The 25,346-nt window shown below is 46.5% G+C and overlaps 1 protein-coding gene across 4 annotated transcripts in view; it reads right to left on the bottom strand.

Annotated features, from left to right (window-relative positions):
- The window catches only part of LOC119396075 (relaxin receptor 1), a 226,969-nt gene that overhangs the window by 189,918 nt on the left and 11,705 nt on the right, over positions 1-25,346 (bottom strand). For 2 of the 4 annotated variants that reach the window (XM_037663154.2, XM_037663157.2), the window contains exon 3: positions 24,425-24,553. The gene's annotated coding sequence lies outside the window, so the exon portion shown is untranslated. Of the gene's footprint in view, positions 1-16,001; positions 16,823-24,424; positions 24,554-25,346 lie in introns of those variants that run through there. The other 2 variants (XM_037663156.2, XM_037663155.2) reach the window with 2 other exon arrangements.

Raw genomic sequence — 25,346 nt, 5'->3', positions numbered from 1 at the left:
GAACTTACATCAATGCACGATAATGTGGACTTGGTAACAGCATCCGTAGTAGCGCAATTAGTAAAGCGCGAAGCACGCGTAAAACTAACGTCGTATATATTATATAATATATATATATATATCTATATATATATATATATATATATATATATATATATATATATATATATATATATATATATATATATATATATATATATATATATATATATATATATATATATATATATATATATATATATATATATATATAATATATATATATATATATATATACGCAGTACAGGTGTAAGAGCTTCGCCTAACAGAAATCACCAAAGCGATATCACCAGGGCTCGCCTCCAAGGCTGCGCGAGTTCCTAGTGTTGTTCGGTGTTCTATACAGATGGTCATAGAGCGAAAGGTGTGCTGAAAGAAGAGAATGCTCTTTGTAACGTCAGTAACATTTTCGTGGAGACAACGGCGGAGAGATGACGCTGGCATTTACTGCGCAGAAAAATCGACTCCCGCTGTAGTCGCTATTGACACGTCAACCCAATCGTGCATCCGATGAAAAGCTTCGACGTGACAAGTGCTCTCCCATTATCAGCGCGCGCGCTTCATGCGCACGCCCCGATGCACACGCCGAAGCGCGACAGCCGACCATCTCCGCGACTAAAGAAATAGTCCCGCTCATGCACTCAGCAACGTACTCCGAAGACGGGGTCACCGACCGTCCGGCTCACGACGTCAGTCTGGAATGCGCGCCCACTGGTGCCGGCTCGTGTGCATCCGCCTTTGAGGAGGAAATGTCGCTGACTTCTAAATTTGTATTACACTATAATGTTGTTTTTTCTGCATTCATGGCTTTTGTTTTTAATTACACTTATAGGTCACCCGAATCCTCAGATGTTTTTAAACAAGTAAGTGCTTTATACCGGTGTCCATCAAGAATTTACTGGCACGGAAATGACGTCACAATAGGGGCACGTATACTAGGTCACACAAAACTCTGTCAGAAGGAAGTATTTCGCCAGTACGCCTCGTTGGGGTCCATTGCCCAGAAAAAGACTAGCCGGGTGCACTGAAAAGAACGCTATCGACACGACCATACTTTCTCTCCTCTCTTGATAGGTATCGTGCCGCCATCACAGAGCGGTGAGGCGAACCACTTCAACGTCACACTAACGAGCGCCGACTGACTTGGATAGGCGTTAGCGTAGCGGAGAATAATTGCCTCCGCCTTGACTGCATGATTGTGATTTCTTCTCTGACAGCGTTGATGTAGAGTTTCGCCGCGTGTATTTTCTATCACCTCGTGTTAGGCTATGACGTCTGGTTGCCTCCGGAGTGGAGTGGATTCCATTGGGAGAGCAGGATCACTCAAAAACACGCTGAAAGTGCTCTCTTCAGAGCCGCCGTGCTTCGGTAGTCGAACAGGAGTGGGAGCACTGTCATTAAGTGGTAGAGCGAGAGCGCTTTTGCTGCGCCGAGAGCAGCGAAGAGCAGTCCAGTCTGCTCCCCCTTGAAAAGCGGAGTGAGCGGAGAGCGCAGGAAGTCACGTGACTTGTTAACGTCATATCTAGTCATACCCTCCGAACAATCCTCTTCACTTGTTTGTATTTCGCTTCCTCGTGTACGGCGGCAATGGCGGCAGCGAAGCGTGTGGGGTACTCTGGCTCCAACAATTTTGACGTCGTTGCGGTAGATTCTGGTAGTGTTCGTTGTTATGCCAGGGCTCCCAACCCAAACTTCCTTGCTTCAACAAGGCATTCAAGCTGGTAGAACTTCTGACGCAACGAGCGTCACCACCCGCTGATGCAACGAGGTGGGAGTCTTACGCAATCCCCGGCAACTCCGGCGCTGCGTCTGGCGCAACCGACGGAAATCTCTCCCGTTCCCTCTCTCCCGCGGATCCGGTTCCAGCCAGCGACTCACGGCGGTTCCTGATTGGAGGGTTCAACTACTGACTGATGCAAGGGGTCGGCCAGGGCTATAAAAAAACCAAGCTGCGCGGAGAGAGAACAGCAAACGAAGAAATCCCGGGTCGTCGTCGCAGCGCTGTGCGAGCCCCATAAGCTGTCGACCCCAGCGCCGAATATGTAACGCCTCTGTATATATGTATATAAATTTGCCTTAACTCACCGTCGCCTTGATCGCTCCGTCTATCAGCTTTGCGCAGAAGCAGTCGCAAGCTGAGACACCTGTTACCCAACATCGTCCACCTTGCCTGTCAGATGCACGGGGGACGGAGGCAGCAAAGCGTCGTCGTCTTGCCGAAATACTGGACGATCTTCAATTTCGGTCCGGGATTAAGCAAGCGCCCCCCCCCCTCTCCTCAAAATCTGGTCGGATTATCCTTCACCGTAAGGGGGGTGCTTGCTCGACATTTTACGGTAAGACTAGATGGCTGGGGTCGCTACACACAATCACTAAACGCGTGGCTACGCGCGGGAGAATGCACGGCGTGTTGCATGTGCGGCGTGCGCGCTCAAACGAGCGAAAAAGCAATCAAATTCCCTTTACCTTCTTAAGTAGACGGTGGCTGGCGTTGCATCAGAGAAAGCAGGATGCGCTGAGGTTGCGATTCCATCACGTAATAGTAGGAAGGGGCAACCTTGCAGGATGGCGAGGAGGCGAGTGCGTCCTACCGATCACCGCCACACGTGCTTTCCCCGGCCGCCTGGCTCTGATCACACGTGCTTTGCGGCAGAGGATGCTGGGATGCATAACATTTCTCTTCGCTTGTTTTTTTTTTTACTCTCACACTTGCTCTCCGGAAGCGTGCCACATTCCAGTGGCAGATTGAGTGACACTGCTCCCAGTGCTCTGTTCCCCACTCCTCAATGCACGGCGCCCCTACTCCTGTTTTCTCAATGGAATTCGCCATAAACGTGCAGAAGCAGGGTTTTCCAGCCGCCTGCTGTTTCATTTGCAATGACATCAAATGACGATGCTTCAGCGGTAAGTGCCGCGGAAACGTATTCAGCGACATCGGCATGTAATTGACTGATTGATTATTGCGCCTAGAAGAGGGGGAACCGATCCGGAGGTCGGTTACGCTGCTTTCAAGAGGTCCACAGGAATCCCTTGGAATGCCGCGGCTTCCAATGCGTTTGAAGTGATCCGAAGTTGTTGTGCCGGGTCAGTGGTACACAAGAGAGCCTCCCGCGTATTTACCGTGCGTGACGCTTTCAGTGTATTGTGTGCACGTCCACACCATGTGTGTGAAAGTTGGCTCACCGCGACTACTGGTCGCGGTGCGGTGACGCGAATGCCACGAAAGTGAATACACTTCGTGCCAACGAGGGATACGCAAGCGGGAAGCACTGCGCCTGGCGCATGTGGCATGCCGAGCGCGTTGCAAGTTATTGGGCTGCCACGAACACTGCCACATTCATCGTACCATCAGTGAAGCTGCTCGCGAACAAGCACGGCATACCAAACGAAGCCGCCAGGGAGTCGGCGACTCGTAAATAGTGTGCCTTTGCGGCAGAGCGCCGCGAGTTTGCGAAGTGGCTTAAGGATAACCTCTTTGGTTTTGCTTGTACGCAGTTCGCGAGAGGCAGTGGTTTCGGACTTTACTACTCACCGTGTCCAGCTGTCACGCCAGCGACTGTATCTGCCGCAAGGAATAGCTAAATTTAGAGAGTTCTTGTTCATTATAAGTGCAGCAATGGTAACGTAAACAGAGAAGAAACGGTAGCTGGGGGAGCTTGGATTAGTTAAGTGCGTCTCGCCCCTTTATCGCGAGGGGAAAGCGTGAACCTACGTTTGCCAATTTCTGTAAACACACAACCGATAGCTTATTACAGAGCCATCCCAGAGGCAGTAAAGGGCACTCGAGAAGAACGCACAGGTAAGTACACACAGGACGAGCGTGAACTGTTACGGTTGTTACTTCGTGTTTGAGCAGCGTGCTACAACCCGACGCTCTTAGACTTATTTTAAAGACGATAGTCTTTCTTGGGGAACTTAAACGCAGAAATTTTGGTCTGTCTTTCTGTCTGTCTGTCTTTCTGTTTGTCGGCACGTCACCCGATTCAGCCAACCGGCCAAAGTTGAACCACTTGCTTACCGCCCACCCATCTTGAACTGGTACGGCTGTTCATACTTGTGAACGTTGTCGATCAAAAAGTAAATATTACGCATATCTGAGGCGCAACATCACTAGGTAAGTATTAGACGGTGTGTTCCTTTAACAGAAAATACATAGATACGCAATTTTAAAGACCTTGATGGTATGCGTTTAACGTTGAGACTTAAAAGATTGCCACAGCTGAAGCGATCAGCGGTCCAAGCCGAGCAAGCGCGAGCGCCAACAACAACCGTCTTCGTCTTCTTCTTTCGCAGGCGTTCTTGTCTGCGCCCTACCATGTTACAAATCACTCCCCCGCGGAAAAGGAGCCATCCTGGCGACCTAAGGAACAGGTACAACTGGTGGGTCATAATGCGGCTTCAGTCGATCGACGTGAACAGTCTCGCGGCCGCGACGACGGCGGTTCGTAGATGATTGAACAGGCTCAATCATATAGTTAACTGGGATGCTTGACGTAGGACACGGTAGGGGCCTTCGTACTTAGGCAGTAGCTTTGTGGAAAGGCCAGGAGCGGAGGAGGGAACGCGAAGCCACACCAACGTTTCAGGCGAATACGACTGAGGAGGCAGGTTTTCGTCGTGACGGTCTTCCTGGCCCTACTCGCCCTACAATGTTACAACCCTAGTTTCTTAAGGTGAGCTGAAAATGCGACTGCGCTGAAACTTGTCTTCCTCCGTGCCCTCTGCACAAGCTCATGTTGTGTTTCGGTTTCGGTTCAGTATTGCATTGTACGAATGACAGGGGGCGCCGCTCTGGCATTCCTGTTTTACCCAGGCGACGTGTAAAGTTTGTGGAGAGTACTCGTTGAGTGCGGACGTTTCTTCTCCTTCGGCGCATCGCGCCAAACAGCGTGTTCGGGCTGGCCGGCGTCCCCACCGGTCGCGTTGGTCACCGCCGGTCTTCGCCTGCCGCTGCGCCGGGACTACCAGCCCGCAACACAGCACTCATGTTTCCCGACGTATTGCCAGATGGCCCATATCTCACGCAGCGCCTCTTCTATCGTCTTTAGACGACATTTGCAGCGAAGCACGCAGATACGCGGCCAATTTTTTCTTTAAAGGGACACTAAAGAGAAACAATGAATTGGCCTAAATCGATAAATTCTGCTCTGAGAACTCTAATGTCGTTAATTTCGCCATCATAGGTTTATTAATAGAGGATAAAATCAAGTTCAAAGTTTCCTTTTTAAATTACGCGCCGAAATCTCCCTGCGTGACGTCAGGGATTTCAAAGTGTATTTATCGTATTTTGACGCCATTGGCCCAACAAAATTACCCCAAACTTGGTATGTTTAGTCTATGGCTCCCTCAGGGGACAATGTACTTCATTTTTAGCTATCAGGGACTACGTGGTCCCTAGTAGGCGCCGTCAAAAGATGTGACGTCACGGCGAATGGTACGGAAACCTCAAGGTGTCGTCGCCACCCACATTTTGTTTTTGCCCGTTTTCTTGCTTACTAAGCGTCTTCTCGCAGCAAGCGTGGTGTTTTTGGTATCGTGGACGAGTAATTTACTAACATGAGAAAAATCGCATTGCTCTTTAGTGTCCCTTTAAAACTGCGGCGCGTGGAGTGACCCCTCCGTGTCTCCTGTCGCGCGGTAGCGTTCGACGCATCGTTTACTTAGGGAGCCTTCATGTGCGCGCCTCCGTGCCTCCGTGTACGGAGGCGCGCACATGAAGGCTCCCTACGTTTACTCGGCGGTACACATCGTCAGTGGGTATAGAAATGGGCCACTTTTTAGTGCACGTCTGAAGGAAAATGTAGGAGCGTTGCTTTAAAGCGCGCCCTGCGGGCAACCTCGCTACACATACTGAAGCACCTCCGAGCTCTGCGTGCCGTTAGCGTTAAATGGCGTATATAAATAGCTCGCCGTTGTTATGCTAAACAGCCGGTGGCGCATGGCCGAGTTGTTTAAAGCAGCGCGCTGCGCAGCGAGGGGTCGAAGGTTCGAATCCCTGTGGCGCGCTTCGGAAATCCTTTTCTTCTGACTTATTTTTTTTTGTGGATTTTATTTATATATAAATACATATACACATCCGGGACATGACGGAAAACCAGCCGAGAGTGTCCATATATTTGCTATCGCAATAAATGTTCTGCAGAGGGGAGCGTTCAACAGGCAGTGTCACACCTCTCTCGAGCGTGTCGAAGCCTCTGGATGAAGGTTTGCCAAAGCGGGTTCTCTACATTAAATAGTGAAGTAGTCGGCCACCCAAGACAACGACAATCCATGACATGACGGCGAAAAAAAATGTGAACGAAAGGCAAAGAAATGTCACACGTTCCCTCATACATTTCCTAAGACCACTCGAAAGTGAAAGCAATCTTCTTCTGTACTGTACTGAGCCTCCCCCACCCTTCCTTAGGGAGCTTTCTTCACCCACTGTGGTTTGGCATTGCCTCCGGTATTGGAGGCATTGGGAGGTTTCGGCGCCTCTCTTGGTTTAGCAGTGCCTTCGGCCCATCATTCACCAACAAGCGATGATGCTATGTGATGACGTCATCATGAGACTCACTCATGAGACGTCATCGTGAGTCACAAATTTTGGCGAGATGTGACGACATGATGACGTCGTTAGTTGACGTCATCACGTGATGACCTTTTGCACCACACGTGTTGATGGCGACGCCACCCGACGGTCGCTTTTCGGCTTAAAGTGGCCATGAACCGCTTTTTCAAGTTATGATCTAATGACCTCAGTATCGGAGTTAACTGCCTCCCGAATCGACTGCCGCAAAGATTTCTCGAATCCGTCAAGGACGAGCGGAGTTACGGGGGTTTGGCGGACGCTCTCAGCACTTTCTCTCTTTTCTCATCCCAACAAGCGCGCTGGAAGCTAGACAGGGAGGGATGGCACGGGGGAAAGAAGTTACGTCAGCGCGCGTCCTGAAACGCGATCGCTCTCCCGCTGTGATTCGCTTGCGCGAGCGTGGCTACCATGTAAAGTTAGCAGACTGAGGAGTGCGGCGCCGTCAAGTGGCGGAACTCCGTGGCAAGAAGCGCATCTGATCTGAACGCCGCTCTCGATTTATGTCGGCTATCGGCCAATGAGGATGTTATGTCTTTTGCAACGCGGAGAAGCAGATACGCGACGTCAACCGGCAGGCGCTCCGCCCGCCGACGAGAGTGAGAACCGGCCTCTGTTTGAAAAAAGGGCGCCTGAGAAAACATCAACTTCGCGCTCCACTTGCAGCCTTTACGCAGCGCGCACGACTGCAATATTTGGCTGAGCAGTTCATAGCCGTGTCAGCTTTCTGCAGGATGTGTTTTTTCAACAAGCCCAAGGGGTGCTTCATGATTCCTTTAATGCGCGTTTATCGGTGCTTTTGTCGCTTCGAGAAACTTTTCAACGCTCACGTCCGAAGCAAGGTATGGACAACTTTGTGGTGTGGGCAAAGTACAACGCTACCGCCACACCTGGGATTCGAATTCAGTACCTAGGGATCAGCAGAAGCACGCCAAATGAGCAACAAGTAACCGAAGGATATCATTCTTCAAGTACTAGTTAAGACATTGTTATTTATCTTTATTGAGTATGCTGTAAGCGAGCTTTCTGTGGGATTGAAGAGAAAAAGTGCTACAGATCATCACGACCGCAACCATCATCACAGTCGACGTCATCTTCACATCATCATTACGGCGGGGGGCGGCAGAGCGCGGAGAAGCCAATTTTGCAACGGACTGATGATGATGACTGAAAATTACATTGGCAAAAAAAGAAAGAGATTTGTACAGATCGCTGCTGACTTAGACAGCCGGAAGACCTTTGGTGCCGGCGGCTGCTTATGCCCGGTATACCACCGCCTTTTGGCACGGCTAGGTGAGAGTTCCTAAAGAGAGGGCAGCCGATAAGAAGTTCTCACGAACTGGCGGAAGTTACGAGGAGACAGAAGTGCGAGAATCCTGTGAACACAAAAGATGAGAAGCAGTGCCAATTTGAAAGAGCACAGTTACGAGGCTATTTTCATATTTCTTTGTGTCTTTTTGCCCGCTCGGCATGCTCCGGTTGTTGTCATCTTCAATTTGGTGTCACCCAGTTCCGCCCTTCCTTCCTGGACGGCGAAAGTTTCTGAATTGGGGAGGCCGCATGCTTCCGCCATTCTACAAGGCAGAGCTTCATGTAATGTTCTCTAAAGTTAATAGTGTCCGTAACATTGTTATCCTGCCCACGAAGGGCCGCGAAATTATGCCATGACCACAGGAGCTGCATTCCCGAATAGGTGCAATTAAATAACTCTTATTTACCGCGATTTCAATACTACGTTAAGTAACCCACACAGCTTATATTAATTCAGAGCCCTTTACACGGTGTTCCCTGTCAATAAATTTACGTTAATGGGTCCCTGCAACACTTTATGAGCGTGGTCAGGAAAACGCTGCCGATCGGTAGCCGAGGCTCCCGAGAACACGCGAGCCAATCATTATAGAGCGGCACGATGGCTCGGGACTTACAATTAATTCTCAAAGTCAGCTAGAAATCGTTCCTTCTTCTTTCTACAAATGATACCATATACCCAAAAAAGTGCGCCATATACCCAAATTCACGGCCATTGGCTGATTTGAGTAGTTACCGTGGCCGCCGCGAGAGTCCGCCACATGCCCGCGCGCACGCTCGCAATCACACTGAAAGTATGCCGCGCGTTCAAAGAAAAAAAAAGAAAAAGTGCTCAAGCTCAACACGCGCGCGTTACGTTTCTTGTTTCCCCCGTGACATCCCTGCCTGATTAGCTTCCAGCGCGCTCGTCGGGACGAGAGAAGAGGGAAAGCGCTTGCAGCGTGCGACAATTCCCTGTAGCTCCAGTGTTCGTACCTGACGGATTCTAAATATTTTTGCAGCGGCCGGTTTGTCAGGCAATAAAAACTCTTTTAATGAAGCCATTTGACGATTACTCAAAAAGGTGTTGCAGGGCGCCATTAAAGGGACTGTCTATCGTCTTTCATCGCCTTTCTTTTTTTTATGCCGCAATAGAAAGCAACCTTGCAGCGGTTTCTCTCGAAAGTAACTAGAAATTTTTATAACAGAATTTTTCGATCTGCGTTCGGTTTTCTTCCATTGGCGTGAAACATGCCCAGAACACTGGTTGGTAGACGTGATGACTATTGTAGTGCCGGTAAAAATTAAAACCGAACGCACATGTGATTTCTGTATTATTACTTTATTTTGGTTGAACACTATTGTAATGAATGTAACGGTCATTTTCAGCGCGCTAGCGGGTAAATGAAGCCTTATTATACGATTACAAAACACTTGTCTTGCTGTAATCGCAGTCAATGCGTTTATTTTAGCACTTCTGCCGCAATCAAAGCCAAGTCGATTCATCAAAAAGAGACAATAAATGCACGCCTTCACTGCGCAGCACATGTGAGACATCCTAATAACAATACAGCGGCACAGCACGACCAGCGCGGAGAGCCGCATGGCATAGCGCATGAGTTGCAGCAGACGAAATTGAAGACGGCGCCGCAAGCAGCGCCACCGGGCGCCTATTTGGATGCGTGAGAAAAAAAAAAGCAAAAAATTACTCTCTGACGCAACCGAAAGCTGCCTCAAGTGCGTAAAATACAACTTCAAGTTATACATGTTTGTTTTTAAGCAGAATGAGTCTACCTGCGAGGATTTCTTGTCCTACCAGTAGAATGAACCACATCGCTGTTGGGTGACGCTTGCGGTCATTCTTTCGCGATTTTCAACATCGAATTAAAAGTATAATTCCTTTTTATGGGCCAAAAGCATGCTCCTTGCCGCCGATGTGACGAACGATCTTCTCATTTTCACCACAATCACAAAAAATTTTCCGAGCGGTAGGCAGTCCCTTTAAGTTATCCAGTTTCATATTACCTCAATGTTCGCGAAACTTGGAGTCCCAAAGTTCACGTCCACAGCTCCCAGAGCTATAACGTAATTTCCGCTAAAACAGGAGGGCTTGCTGCTGACGGCGTCTAAAACTACATATTGCGATGGGAGTTGTTAAATAAAACGTATCGCGCCTTGGCACTGGTGCCGCGCACTTTCGGCCATAACACGCTTGCAACGCTCGCACTTCCACAGCAAGACACACTTGTGAGTTCATTGTGCCACGTATCATGGAAGGCATGATATGTTCTTATTCTGGGTTACCTGTCTTCAACTGTGCATGGTCCTTACATCGGCTCGGACAAATGACGTAGACGTATAGAAATTTTCGCTCGGTGGTTGCTGCGAATGTCGCGGGCTAAGGGTATCAACACAAAGAACGCCTTACACGGCGCTATGCCTGTCATGACACCTGATGGGATCGCCGGTATAAATAAGCGAATAAATAAGTACCGGTGAGTTGTTAAGCAGAATTTTCGCAAACAAGCAGGATGCATATATCGTGGCGGATTATGTCATTGGTGCATATGGCACGTGCCCGACAGCATCTGGCTGCTGCTCCACAAAAAGTTGTAAACGTGATCTCACGCGCATACTTGTGGCGCCCCCCGCGTGCTTTCTTCTGCCTTTGTGCCCCTTGACAAATATGCCTAAATGGTCAGATAAATTGTTATCTAAATGTTGAACTCCCCTGAGTGGGTATGTGCCACCATGGGCGCGCGCAGGGTTCCCCATCAGGTGCGCACGCCTATGTGCGCCATACTGATAAGGAAACAAACAAACAAACAAATGCACCGAAGTGAAGAAACCGACCAAACGCAAAGCTCATACTCTGCTGCAACCCGGTTTTTTGTGCAGTCTCTGTACTTATTATCTGTATTATCTCCTTCGCGAGGCGCAGCTTTCGAAGCCAACGCAAGATGAGACGCAAGTATAAACTGCTGGCAGGGATGCACCGCACGCAGGGTAAGTCTCATGTATCCAATGCGATTCCCCCGAGTCGAAAACGGGAAGGACACACGACGAGAAGCTTGTTCAGCAGCGGTAGCGGTAAGGGCGGATGGTGATTGTTATTCACGATATTCTTTTTTTCTCTTTTCTGTTTCTCCAAGTTGAGCCAGATAACGTAACAGGTCCCTGTGCAAATCGTATGTGGACGCCGCTACGTGAAACGGAGCAAAGTGAAAATGTAACGACTAAGAATGTCTACAGTACCCGGCATACCTATTACGAAAAGATTTACCGCTGTCTCTGCAGCACATCAACGAAAAAGGAAATATATTTTGTAACACATTTCGTTAATATTATTCAGAAAATGAAAAATAAATCATTTTAGCGAGGGACAAAAGTAAACAACAAACGCATAAATTTTATGGCTAATCACGTGGTCATCACGTGGCATGACTGTTTATGACGTTCGGCTTGAGCAGAAAGCAAAAGAGTTGGTACTCGGTGACCTCTCAATACGCGTTTGAAGTTGTACTGCAAGAGCGTGGTGCAGAGCGGAAGAGAGAGAAAAAAACAGATGAAAGCAAATAGCGGTTAACTACATTGTTATACCCGCGGTGGTATTCCAGATAAAAAAAGTTCGCCAAGTGTTTCGACCTTTTCCTGCGTGTGTGTTTTTGTCTGTTTTATTTTAGCTCTCCATCTATGCTGCTTCCGCTCCCTTTTCTACATACTTCTGTGCAGTGCAGCAAACCGGTCACTTGTACCAACTTTTTGTCTCGCTCGCCAAGTGTTTGCCAATGCGTCGCGAATATGCGTAATGCGTAAAAAAAAAGTCAGTTTCGACGCAAGGTTGGAGCAATGAATTCAATTGAAACAAGTTGGAAGGTTATACGAAGTATGCGTTCGCTGTAGCGAGACAAGTGTCCTTCGTGCCCTCTGTGGCTTCAACGCAAATTTTGCGGTGAGAGCACAACACGTACAAATATATGAGCACAACGTGTACAGAGCTATGTACACAACGCGTAAAAAGCTATGAGCCATTATGTGATCCACAGTATAGATACGGGATGCGGGCGCGACTGCGGGTGACAACGCCCAGTCGATAAAAGTACGCATTTCCTGCAGGATCCATGCAGCACCCCCTTTCCGGCTCCTATCTCCATGCGCCTTTCGCGCGACGGAGATGGCCGGCTTGTGTCATCTTTGCCTGAGCCGCGTTCCTCGTGAGACGTCGCGCGTTTTCACTCCCACACAGAAGATACGATGCACGGGGCGATGATATGGACTTGGACATTGTACGGAACATGACGGCGACGGCAAAAATTCTCTTGGAGGACCCATACAATTGCTATCCCAATTATAAAAGAGTACATACTGATGTTTCAAATATTTCAAAAATTAGCGCGCGTCTTTGACGGGACTACAGTCCGGCACCAATTGCGTGCACTTATATGTAGATAGTACGTAAAATAATTCCCGTGAAGGAACCAGTCATGCCTCAAGCGGTGTACAGCTGGCCGCCAGCTTATATATACATTCTCTTGTCAGCACATCTAAGTAAAAAAAGAAATAAGAACAGGTGATATAATGTCAATTTTGTTATGTTATTTTGTCAAAAGATGGGGGCTGTTATAAAAACTAAATGCTGCGAAGAAAGGAAGTGCGACGTTTTTTGTTGAGACTCTTTCAAACTTATTATTCTGATTCTCAATATCTGCTGCTACCTCTGCAAACTTCCGCATTCTGCTGTGCGTCGGCAATTATTACTTAACAACAAGCACTTGTAATCATTTCGTGGTGTCTTTGACGCATTTATGGGTTCGAATTTCGCCTTCGGCGTCGGTTCGCACCAAGAAATCCTTGCACTCCCTGTCGCTAAAGCCACTCCCCCTTGAACTTTCAACAAGACTCACTGAATGATTTCGTCTGGAATACGTTGTGTCGAAAGGGTTGTTTCGTAATACGAAACTTCTGTGCGGCAGTACCGCTACAATCTCGAGGCCACGAAAGACTGCAATCCCAAAGAGTCTGAAAGCTTCCGCATTTCTGCGACCCTGTGCTACTGTCTTACAAATCAAAGCTGAGTTTTCGAGGATGCTCTGTTTTTTTTGTCTTTTTTTTTGTCGTTGTCTCGCATGATTTGTGATCCTCTTTTCTAAAAAGAAGAAAGAAATAACGCATAGACCTCTAAGAAAAAGAAGAATACTTCTACTCTTTATGGTGAGGCTTGCTACGTTTATAAACTCTATTAAAGATACACAATAACTCCCTTTCGGAAGTCGTTATACAGTAGAGTGTCGGTATAAGGATGTAGCAATGGGACCATCAGTTTGTTCGTTATATGCGATATTCGTTGTAATAGTGGAAATAAATAATAGCTCTAACAAATCGGCAATCTGGCTCGCGCAAAAATCCTGCACACAAAAAAGCATTATTCTGGGCTTCAAACCCACTATAAACGAGGTAATTCTCATCTGTCTCCTTGGGACACTGCAAAGTCAATAGACCCCGGTAAGGGGACATTACAATAGAACAAAGCTCGTTTGACAAATCTTTTAACCAAATTTTTGAATAAATTAATAAATCCTGCATAAATGCCGTCAGGATACCTTATTAATTACTAAATTACTGCTATGGCTTACAGATTAACAATGAACCTTATATATATATATATATATATATATATATATATATATATATATATATATATATATATATATATATATATATATATATATATATATATATATATATATATATATATATATATATATATATATATGTGTGTGTGTGTGTGTGTGTGTGTGTGTGTGTGTGTGTGTGTGTGTGTGTGTGTGTGTGTGTGTGTGTGTGTGTGTGTGTGTCGGCCTGGTTCCTATAAAAGACGCTCGTTTAGTTAGGGAAATTTTCGACAAATCGCATCGATCACCACCCAGATTGGTTCAATCACCAATTTCTTGCTATCATCGGGGCGCCTCTTTGTCCCGATGCGCTTTAGAGCGATTTGTCCAAGGTGCCATTGAGACATAGGCGCACATTAAACACCCCCCCCCCCCCCCACGGGTGCTCAAAATTCATTCCGAGTGTCCCACAACGGCGTGCATCGTGATTACATCGTCACGTCAGTTGCGGTCACCTCGGAACTCAGCAATTCAGTATTTCATGTGAGTGTATCCGGGGCAGCCCTTGCCTTCTGGGCGAGCATATTGTTGCCGTTAAACTGTTATCTCTATTTTTTTATAGTTACAGTTTCTCATATTTCATCTAAATGATTTAAGTTCGTCAACGCGTGTCTCTGGTCGCGGAAAGTTTCCATGTGCGGTGAATGGGCCCTTTTCCTTGTACGCACATCCACTTATAATGTTTCTTCTGACAATAAAGATTCAGTTGACAGCACTCGTCCTGTGATGTCTCTTCCTCGTCCGTGTCTGCTAGCGCTATGGCAACTTTTTTTGCATTTATGTTCGCCTTGTTCAGCGCAAACAACGTGTCGTTTTCTTTATTCTACCATTACTTGTATATATCGTGCTTCCGGGGCTGTTCAATGTCTTGTTTTGCAGTTATTTTGGTTTACCTTGCTTTCAAATTTGGGATGCTTATATAGATATATTTTATAAGATGTCCGTTTGCTCAATTCTCCCCGTGGGACCTGTAAGGTACTGTAATTACATAAATAAAATGAAAATTATGCTTTCCTTACCAAATGTGCCAAATGTATGGTATTACTATGAGGCCTGTTGTATAGGAGGGTTCCGGATTTATTCGGACCATCTAAGGTTCCTTAACGATAACTGAAATATAAGTACATCTTCTTTATCTGCTCCTGCTTTTTTTCTACACTTTGCCTCCATCCGAATGCGGCCGCTGCGGCCATGCTTCTACCCCGCATCCTAGATCTCATCGGCACGACTCATTGGCCGGTAAGCTGCTCCTTTGTGTGCACGTCAGACCGTGGAGACCAACACGGAAAGTGACAAGGAGACAATATTTTGAGAGCACTTGTTTGCAAAATGACCACGTAATGATGCAAAATGACCAAGTAAGCCGCCCATTTCATGAGAATTTACTAAGCGACTTCTACAGTCGGCTAAAAGCTACCAAAAAGATGCAAATTTCTTCCACAGACCAGCGGAGCGGTTGCCCATCACCTCTATTGAAGATTCGGGCCAACTCCTTTGTGTTCAGCCTAGGCACTTTCACTCTGCCAAATTCAAGTGCCAAGAATATTTTAAGGTAAAGGTGCGTCGCTCGCGCCAGAAAGACCACGATTGGCTGAGAATCGATGAGTGAACTTATTTCTAGAAAATGCCGCGACGTCGAAGTTTTCGACTTGACGGCAGCCACCCAAAGCTACAAGCGTATGCCAAATCAACCATCTCAAATCACTCAATAGGTGCTTGACGTCATCAGAATGAACGTAGGTAACTACACAGAAATGTGTTTTGGATAGGACAGTGATGGCTCGGGACTGTGCTTACATTCGTTTTGTTCGCTTATAAACCACTGAAGTTTAAGCATGTTGTTGGGCTAGTCGGCTCAGTAAATTCAGCAAAAACATAATATTTTTTTAAGGAAGACCGTGAGTGCGTTGCTCCTACTCCTCCGACAGCGTCGGTCGGTTCTCCTGCTCACGTAACGAGTTGCTCTTCTGACTACCGTTCTGACTACAGAACGGCAGAGGGCTCACTGGCGTCGAACGCGTGACGCCGCCGCTGTGTCCTTGGCCACTAAGGAATGCTCCAGGGCACATGAACTCCGACGACCGCGTTCCACCACCAGACACCTAAGTGCAGGATTAGGCTCGCCTCCTAGTTTTTTTTAGCTGCGCAAAGTTACAACATGCCAACATAAACATAGATTAAGAAGAAACTGCGTCATGAGCTCCTGTATACGTATCAATTCCTTAGCGCAGTTTAAAAAAAAAAAATAGGCAAGCGACTATAGATGTAACAGCGCTTCCCGCAAATATGTCACGAATAGCGAACGCGCCCTCTAAGCGCACCCAACACGACAGGTGCAGCACAGCAATTAACGACGCGCACGCTGTGAAACGAGTCATCACTAGAGCAACCGGCAGATCAATCAATAGAATGTGTATACTGGCTTCGAGACTTACCAGAGGTCACGACAGTGTCCACCTTTGAACGTCCACTCGAGCAGGGAGAGAGCACAAAATTGACACGCTTTTCACGCCGATGCACTTACACACACAGTGAACTCAGATAGCGTGCCCGAATGCTCGCTTCTCACACTTCACAGCGTCCAACATAACTGATTCCGGCGACGCAGACCTTAGCGGTGCTCTTCCCGTTGGCGTCGGCAGATCCCATCTATAACAACGACGAGCAGCGCGGAGAAAATTTGGCTACAGCCGGCAAATTCCCGACGACTACGCAGGCTGGTCGTGTCACCTGCAGCAGCGTTCTTGGCACGTCACGGGAACAGTAGAAACAACGGGAACGGCAGAAAGAAAAAAATGATCGAGCGAATCGTCGCCACGAAGCTCACAATAAAGTACCAGCGGCGCCAAGGCGCGAGAAACAAGAACGGTAGCGTGGCTACACGCGCGCTGTATCACAACCAAACTTGTTGTTCCGGAAACCGAGCAGTCACACAGATGGTGTCGTCCTCTTCGGGGTGAACGATCCGAGGGACTATAATCGCAGGAAGAAATAAGAAAACAGCGTTTATGGCTGATTTCAAACAGCAGCGCGCACGCAAGAAAAAAAAACAAATCGAGCGAAGATAGACGCAGAAGGAAGGCTGCGAACTCTCCGAAGCAAACGCGCACAACGCCGCAGGATAAGAAGGAGACGACGTGGAACACCTGCGGCCGGCGGGGAAGCTAGAGCGCTGCTCCTCAGGGGACCACTTGTACGACAACTCTGTCGGGAGAGAATTGACGTTCGGAGCGCGAACACCGGCAGCTGCCGGCCAGAGGAGGAGCGAGACTGCGGGCTTCAACGCCTGTTACAACCCGACGCGCGCTTTTTCCTTCGTTTTCTCTTCTTTTTTAGTTGCGGAGGAAAACGTCGCTGATAGGATGAAGGAAGGCGAGCGCGCGCGCGCGCGCGCTCGCTTCTGTGCGACGACAGCGCCGAGCCCGACCCTGGTGGAAGGTTTTTATTATTTTTTTTTTGCGACCGCGTCGGCTTGACTGTCTCTGTTTCGCCACGCACAAAATGGATTAAAGAACCGAAGTGTGAAGGAAAAAATAACGAAAGAACGATTGAGAGATAGCAGAAAAGAGAGTGTGTGTGTCTATTTGGGGGGAGGGGGGTGGAACCTGTTTCGCTCCTTGTACGAAATGCGCAACGCTCCACGTGTGGTGCATGTGATGTCGAAGATCGCGGAACAACGCCATGCCGCCATATATGAAAAAAAAAAAAAGAACATGCGTGCCCAGCTACCGCATGCGGCTTCTAAGAAGCGCAGCTGCGATTCGACATCTTCGGGGTGAACAATCTAACGGGGCGCGAAGGAAAATCGAACGTTTGAGTTCGGTTCGATTCGAAAGATACGTTAGTGACATATTCGGTTCATCGACGCGAAGCGCCCCGAGAAACGCTTCAAAGGTCGCGCAAAATAGCAGAGTTGAACGCATCTGCGGCGAACGCCCCTAAACAATGAACATGGCCTGTATATCGCGAATGTTCGCCTCATGTGTTCCGGTGAAATTTATGTGTCGAGGCTCTATTGTCAACGCCTCGACAATGCGGATTGCTACGGATTAAAAGTGCTGAATACTAGCCGAGTAGGAAATAAACATTCAAATCGCTTGGCGCGATAACCAAGGCTTCATTAAGGGTACGACACGGGCGCATGTGTCGTGCACTCTATTATCATTAGTACGAATAAGAATAATTTCTCTGCGTAAGAAACAGGGGCTCTGTATCGGGTAAGGCAAATTCGTTGGTTTAGAAACACAGATGAAGTCGCTTCGATGCCATAGAGGGGTACAATTACTTTCACCATAATCATCCGTCACTAAGACAAGCGTGTTCTGCTTGCCGAAGAAAAGAGAACGATAACAGACAAATGCCGGACAATATAGGCAGAAGAATAAGAATGGGCGGGAGCGCATACGGCCGGCATTCCCGAATTATGACAGGAAGTCTACCGCTGTCCCTAAAGTAAAAAGGGTGCAATCATTGCATACTTCAAGTTCTAACCCACGGGGGTGAAACTTTGAGCATAGCAAAGGAACTCGAGGAAATGTTGAGGGACACGCAGTGTGAAAAGAAACGGGAAATGATACGTGTGACATTAAGAAACCAGGAGACAGCAAAATGGCTCAGAGAAGAAACGGGGGTAACCGATATTGTAGTTGACATTAAGCGAAAGAAATGGGGCTAGGCTTGCCACGTAATGTGTAGTACATACAACCGGTTGTCAGTTAGAGAAGCAGAATGTATAGCAAGGAATGGAAAACGCAGTCTAGGACGGCAGTGAGTTAGGCGGAGGGACTAAATTATGAAATTCGCAGGTATACAATGAAAAGTGTCGAAATCTGGGCCATTTGGTTCATGTTACTTGAAGAAAAGCCAGAACATTCACGGGACATGAGAAAGAAGCAAACGCACACAACACTTATGTTCTTTCTCATGTCCCGTGGATTTTCTGGCTTTTCTTCAACAAATACAATGGAACCATCTCGCACGTGATAGGGCTCGCAGAGGACGTAAAATAGGCGGGAAATGGTGAGAATAATGGACAGATAAACCTTTGCGTACTCAGGCTTGCGGTTCAGGTACCTGTGACTGTATATATCGTGCAGTGAGCTGCATCGACCTTCGGAGTCTCAACATGTGAACCAAAGCTTGCGAAATTGGTGAACAGGTGCAAGTGCGGCGCCGTGGTCTGCTGGTGTAGTGCATCGTGGTTTTGCGCGGAAAGAATCTGCAGCCGACAAGATGACGTACTTTCATCCTGCGACTTGTGAAAGTACACTATATGTCACTCCTCGTGATTCACCGTGATCCACGCCGCGAACATTGACGCTATAACTTTAGGATGCAGGAGCACATTTCTTAAATGCGAAACATTTCTTAGCGAACCAAAGGCACTTTGACTGTTTCTATCTATCTATCTATCTATCTATCTATCTATCTATCTATCTATCTATCTATCTATCTATCTATCTATCTATCTATCTATCTATCTATCTATCTATCTATCTATCTATCTATCTATCTATCTATCTATCTATCTATCTATCTATCTATCTATCTATCTATCTATCTATCTATCTATCTATCTATCTATCTATCTATCTATCTATCTATCTATCTATCTGTCTATCTATCTATCTATTATGTCACACGTCGGACCACAAGCTACCGTTTACACGCCAGTGTAGTCGTCGTGCCTGGCAAGCCCACGATATGCGCTGTACTCAGTTTTACACAACGACGTCGATCCACGTCGTAAATATTGCCCAAAAGCAAAAAAAAATGCGGCACTGGCAGCTACTAGTTGACTGCTTCGCATGAAATTGATTGCCGTAATGCATGGAATCTGTCAGATTTTCGTCGTACACGCAGAAGAAAGAGGACAAGCTTTGAAAAACTCAGGAGCTCTTCTCCTACCGCGAAAATGGGAGCAAGCGAAGCTTGGCGTGCTTGTGCCTAACCTACTACCTTTCTTTCTTTCTTTCTTTCTTTCTTTCTTTCTTTCTTTCTTTCTTTCTTTCTTTCTTTCTTTCTTTCTTTCTTTCTTTCTTTCTTTCTTTCTTTCTTTCTTTCTTTCTTTCTTTCTTTCTTTCTTTCTTTCTTTCTTTCTTTCTTTCTTTCATTCCTTCTTTCTTTCTTCCCTTCTTTCTTTCTTTCTTTCTTTCTTTCTTTCTTTGCGCGCAATGCTTTCACCTACCTGTTTCCTTCGTCCACCCGATAATTGGACCGTCAACCACGCGCTTAGCAATGCAACGCTTCAGTTGCTACAGGCAACGACAGGTGGCGATGAGAACCTTTGTACAGTTTCGAGTCGAGGCTGGAGGCTTTCGCTCAAAGTCACGTTCACATGATAGGTGTAATGGTTTCCAGTTGATATTCGCTGTTCTAAATCACTGCAAGTCTTCGTTATAAGGGCGACACTATCAGCGATGCAGTAGCAGTGCGTGAGGCGCTTACATTGCGTAGCACGTTTTGAGCGCGTCATTAACGAAAGAAATGTAAGTGCGTTGCTCGGCACTCTTTCAGGAGACGTGCCGAAGGCGTAGTCTCGAAAAAACTGCAGTTTGAGACAGGTTGACGGTACCTGTAGGGCTCATCACTAATGAAATTTAAAGACGGGCGCCATAAGGATTGATTTTATTTTTGTTGACAATCTCTCCGAGGCTAAGTCTATGGCCGCAAGAGACGCGAGAGTAACTGAGCCGGCTCACTTTATATTTCATAACTGGCGAACGATAGAGGAAGCGCGAGTGTCAGGTTCGAATAATTGATGAGTTGAAGTCGCGCTCAGTATGACCTGAAGAAAAAAGAAAAGCGCCATATACTGAAGTGTTTATGAGATGTAACCGACAGTAATGCCAAGGAAGGAATAGAAGATGTTATTTGTCGTTATTGTGATATAAATGTGAACAAGGTAAAGTGGACGAAAAGATACCTGGAGAAAAGATACCGAACCTGCGACCCTTCGAATAACGCGCCGGGTGCTCTACCACTGAGCTAAGGCGGCGGTCATCCTCCCGTCCTCTTTATGGGTTTTATATATGCATATAGACCTAGGAGTGTTAGTCAGCGCCGATCGCAGCCATGGCGGCGAAAGTGGAACACTTTTTCTCACGTGCTACGTGACGCCAACAGGCAGGTAGCAGGTTTGGTCCCAGCCAGCGGCAAGTTATCTTTTCGTCCGCTTTACCTTCTTCACATTTATATAACAATTACTACAAACAACATTCCCTGTATTTTCCTTTGCCTTATTATCTGTTAGTTCTCATTAATATTGTGTCTAACAAAGAAAAACGAGCCCTTAAAAAGTCATCTTCTTTCTTTCGTATACCGAAGTGGCTCATCCGCGGGGGAGGTGCCGATGTGCAAAAAAAAAGAGAGATCAATTCAATAAATAGTGCTCAGCAGCTGCTATTTTCCGCAGCTGTACCCTTTCGAGCTCTGTATTTTAGCAGCTGCTTCAGGTGTGAAGAAATATGGCACAGATCAGGAAATGCTATCAGTGGCGCTTGAAGGGACGCTAAAGGGCGAGGTGGCATCGCAAGTAGTATTGAATATCCATTGCACAATGCGAAAATCACCACTCTTTACGCTGGAAGATGCTTGGCAAGCGAAATCACCATAATGAAATGGTATGTGCCACAGAAATTGGGCAAGAACCACTAACCACCACTGGTGCACTAAAAACGTAGAAGGGAACAGTCAGCACAACACGAGGGAACGCGAAGTGCAACGGCGGCTGCGAGAAGACCACGAAGCGATGAAAGGCCTACGCCAACGACGACCTGCCCGTAAATATATGAGACGTGCGAACTGTTGGTTTCAGCGCGAGTTTCTGTCTCCGGAGTTTGGACATCCGTGTCGTGTCTGTCTTTGGTTTAACTCGAACCTCTCTGCGCTGAGAATGAACGTAGAAACGACCTAGCATAACCTAGATAAAACCTAGCTACGACCTAGAAGCAACCTAGAAACAACCTGTAACACCTATAGCTAAGGCCTAGAAACAACCCAGAAGCAGCCCGATTAGTCTTCAGATTTGTCCAGGTTCGCTGTTTCAAGGCTTGTGCGGCTTGGTGCTTCGTGCAACCAGAACGGAAAACTGGGCGAGTTTGTAAGAATGCATCACAGAGCAGGAGCAAGCTTAACGCAAGCGTCGCCAATTTTTTTTATTATTATTTCTTCTCCTCACCTTCTCTTCTCCTCCTACTTGGCTTCCTCCTACGCGTTGCTATGCGAAGCGAGGTGCCATGGCTCTGAAAGCTTTGAAGTTAGGGGCCGTTCACGATGATGATACTTCTCTGTTGACGCCGAACGGAGCTTTGCCAAGCTTAAGCAGCTCGGCTGTTGAAAGAATGAAAAAGAAATAAAGGCGTGCCATTGGCTGGGCCGTCAGTGACGTAGTTCTTTCCATCGTATCCCAGAACCTCATTAAGAAACACAAGAACGTAACCAATAATTAAAAAAAAAAAACTTGTATGAAACGTTGGGATTAACCCAGTGATTAACAACGGGGACGCACTTTTCAACTTCGCTGGTTAAAGACATGTACGGAGTGCTTGGGCATAATCGACCTTTTTATTGAGACAACGCGGATGAAATACGCGCTTACAGATATAGATTTAGACAATCTATAGATTGTTTAAACCCATTTTAGAGAGTCTGTAGACTTTCTGTGTAAATCTATTTTTGTAAGAACGTGGCGTCTCAATGACTTTCAGGTGCTGGTGTACCGGCGCGAAATTAAACCATGAAACTTCCTTGTCTTATATTGCCGGCAAAGACAAGGAAGGTTAAGGCTGAGTGGCGCTTCAATATGAGCGCACGTGCGCCCCCAGGCCGCGACGATCGCGAAATTTGCAGAGCCCTCCGCTACGGCGTGCCTCATAATCATATCTTGGTTTTGCCAGGTAAAGCCCCGGATATTACCATTATTATTTCACACACATTCGCGTTCGCACACTGAGAAACACCGATGGTGTGAGGATTCGCGAGGGTGAGTAATAAAGATGGGAATATCGCTCGTTCGATAACGCAGGGCCTGTCGGTCGATAGGAATCGTCCGGCACCGCGGACACTGCTGGCTGAGCGGCGCTGTGCATAGTGAGGCGTCAACGTTTTCGCAAGACTTGAACTCTATCGTTCCCAGCCTTAACTGCATAACTGGCTAGATGTGGTGACAGATTCGAAAAACGACCTTCTCGATGCAAGCGCGCGGAAAAGAATGCTTATTGCGTCCTAAAGCGCATCCGGCACACGGACTGTGTCCTGTCCTACTAACACCATCAGTCAAGCAGACCCGCGAAGCTGCGGCTCAAAAAGGCCTGCACGTCCCGACGTGGTAGACCTGAACCCGGGTCATCAAACTGCCAGAGTCTCCGTTAAAGTGTTTACCAGCCAACAAACCAAGCAAGCAACCGACCAACACTTGTCTAAAATATCACTGCCTTAGTAAACACACCTAAAGACGCCTAAACGGTATTATGACGCCAACTTCGGCTGAGTAGGGCTTTGGCTGGTCACTCGTTTGAAAAATAGAACGCGCCTAATCTGTTTCATGTCCCCATAGGATGAAATATATGAGGACATTTTACATGCGCTTTTGTCTTCTCCAAGCAAAAGCGCAGTGTGTCAAGTTTCAAACAATGGGGAATATTTGTTCGCTCTTTATATTCTATTTCGGGACCGTGGCCTTCTTGAGACATTACAAAGAGAGCATTATGCATTTAAACCTTACTTTTTAGTTTTTTTAATTTAATTTACTTTATTGCATAGAAAGTGCTCACTTTCAAATCCTGATTTTTTTTTTTTTTTTACATAAAGCTTAAAGAACTTTAGAATAAAGGGCATTGTGAAGGCCATTAATCTCAGCAAAATGAATCTCACCAAAACGGATCACGAAATGCATTTTTGTGCAATCCCTGTTTCTAATTCGGGCATTCCTAATATTGAAGAGTATGCCCGCTGTTCTGCAGAGATAATCGTGGTTCGACAGTGCTAAAGGAAAACAATTATATTATTCCTATATGAAATCAGCCACCGAGGGAATTCTAAGTCGCAGCAATCAAATCTCACTTCACTACTTCGCTAATCATGTGGCTTGTTTCTTTTTATGCGTTAAGGGGTTCTTTTTATATCACTCGTGGTGATTTTGCGCATATAATTGAGATGAAATAGCAGGTCTTGCAACCCCCGCCCCTCCTTTTTATCACCAGAACCGATCCCTTATCGCTGTTCATCTCTGTGTGCATGTTACCACAGGCCACGGAGCTTGTGTCCAGCCATTCCTATTAAAAAAAAAACAAAAAAACCTGGAAAAAAGACAACCAAACGAAGAATATATCGCAGAGTTTGGTCAGAAGATACCGCATAAGCTATCACATCGTTGCTCATCAACATCTTAAGTACAGGTCATATTTAAAGCTGTGGGACTGATCTTCGAAAAACTGACATTCACGATGACATTTACAGTGGCCGCACATCAATATTTCGAGTGATAACAAATGCACAAACAGCTGCGAATAACGAATAAATAGTTCACTGGCATCAGCTATAGATGCAGAATATGTGTCAATGCAGGTTCATGCAATCGCGTTTCAGCGGGTAACTAACAACTTTAGAGTAAAGGGCATTGTGAAGGCCAATAAACTCAGCAAAATGAATCTCACCAAAACGGATCACGAAATGCATTTTTGTGCAATCCCTGTTTCTAATTCGGATATTCCGAATATTGAAGAGTATGCCTGCTGTTCTGCAGAGATACTGATGGTTCGACAGTGCTAAAGGAAAACAATCATATTATTCCTATGTGAAATCAGTCCGCATAGGGAATTCTAAGTGGAAGCAATTAAATCTCACACACACTACATACGTAAATTTCGATGCTTCAACAGATTGTTGAGTAAAGAAAGACGCTTTCGTACAGGATACGTCGCTTCGCTAAAGCTCAATGCTGCCGTGGTAGTGAAAGTAGTCCCGTTCACCGTGCTGCTCTTGAGTGCTGAAAGTAATCAGAAGGAAGAAGTGCATTAGGAAAATGAGAGCAAGTTTCGGCTCGAGCTTTTTCGCAAGTTTTTCGCAAAGTTACTTCGACCACGGTCGGCAACTGCGCTCCAAGAAAAGGCGGACATGGTCTCAAGAGACTACTTCGCGTAATAGGGTTCCTGAAGAAACAAATAGTAAGGTACACTCTATTCTGAAAGCAAAATGCGTAACAATAATCCTGCTTTGTGTCCAGAATTGTGTAATGTTCTGATCGTGCGCTTTACTATATGCGTAATTATTTGTCTCCTGTGTTTTCTTATGCGAAGTCATACAAAACATCTGACTTTGTACACGAACATGTGAAGTTATTTTGCTTATACGAACTCGCGCTTGAATATTTGGACTCATGTGCTGTTGCACATTGCGCATATCGTGTTCTACTGTATGACGTATATTGCGCCCTTTTTATTACTTTTTTTGTATTGTACATTCCGTTTGCTAAGCGAGAATAAGTAGCCGATGCCACCACCACAAACGCATCAACCACTCCTATTCATCATTTCAGCGGGAAAAAAAGAGAACCGCGTACGATGAGAAGTCGAATGCGTAAATTAGAAAGCTTTGCTAGTTCTAAAATCGACTTTTTCGTGCATTTCCAGCGCTTAAGGAAATCTAAAAAAAGTAGGAGAATATGAAACGCGCAGGACAGGCAGGACTCTGGCCTGGTCCAGCGTCCCACCTGTCCAGGGCCTTTCGTTTTCTCTCCATTTTGAATTTTTTTAAGCGCTGGAAATGCATGAAAAGTGAAG

The sequence above is a fragment of the Rhipicephalus sanguineus genome, chromosome 6 (assembly GCF_013339695.2).
Source record: "Rhipicephalus sanguineus isolate Rsan-2018 chromosome 6, BIME_Rsan_1.4, whole genome shotgun sequence".
Taxonomy (NCBI): Eukaryota; Metazoa; Arthropoda; class Arachnida; order Ixodida; family Ixodidae; genus Rhipicephalus; species Rhipicephalus sanguineus.
This window is presented reverse-complemented; position numbering and strand designations above follow the sequence as displayed.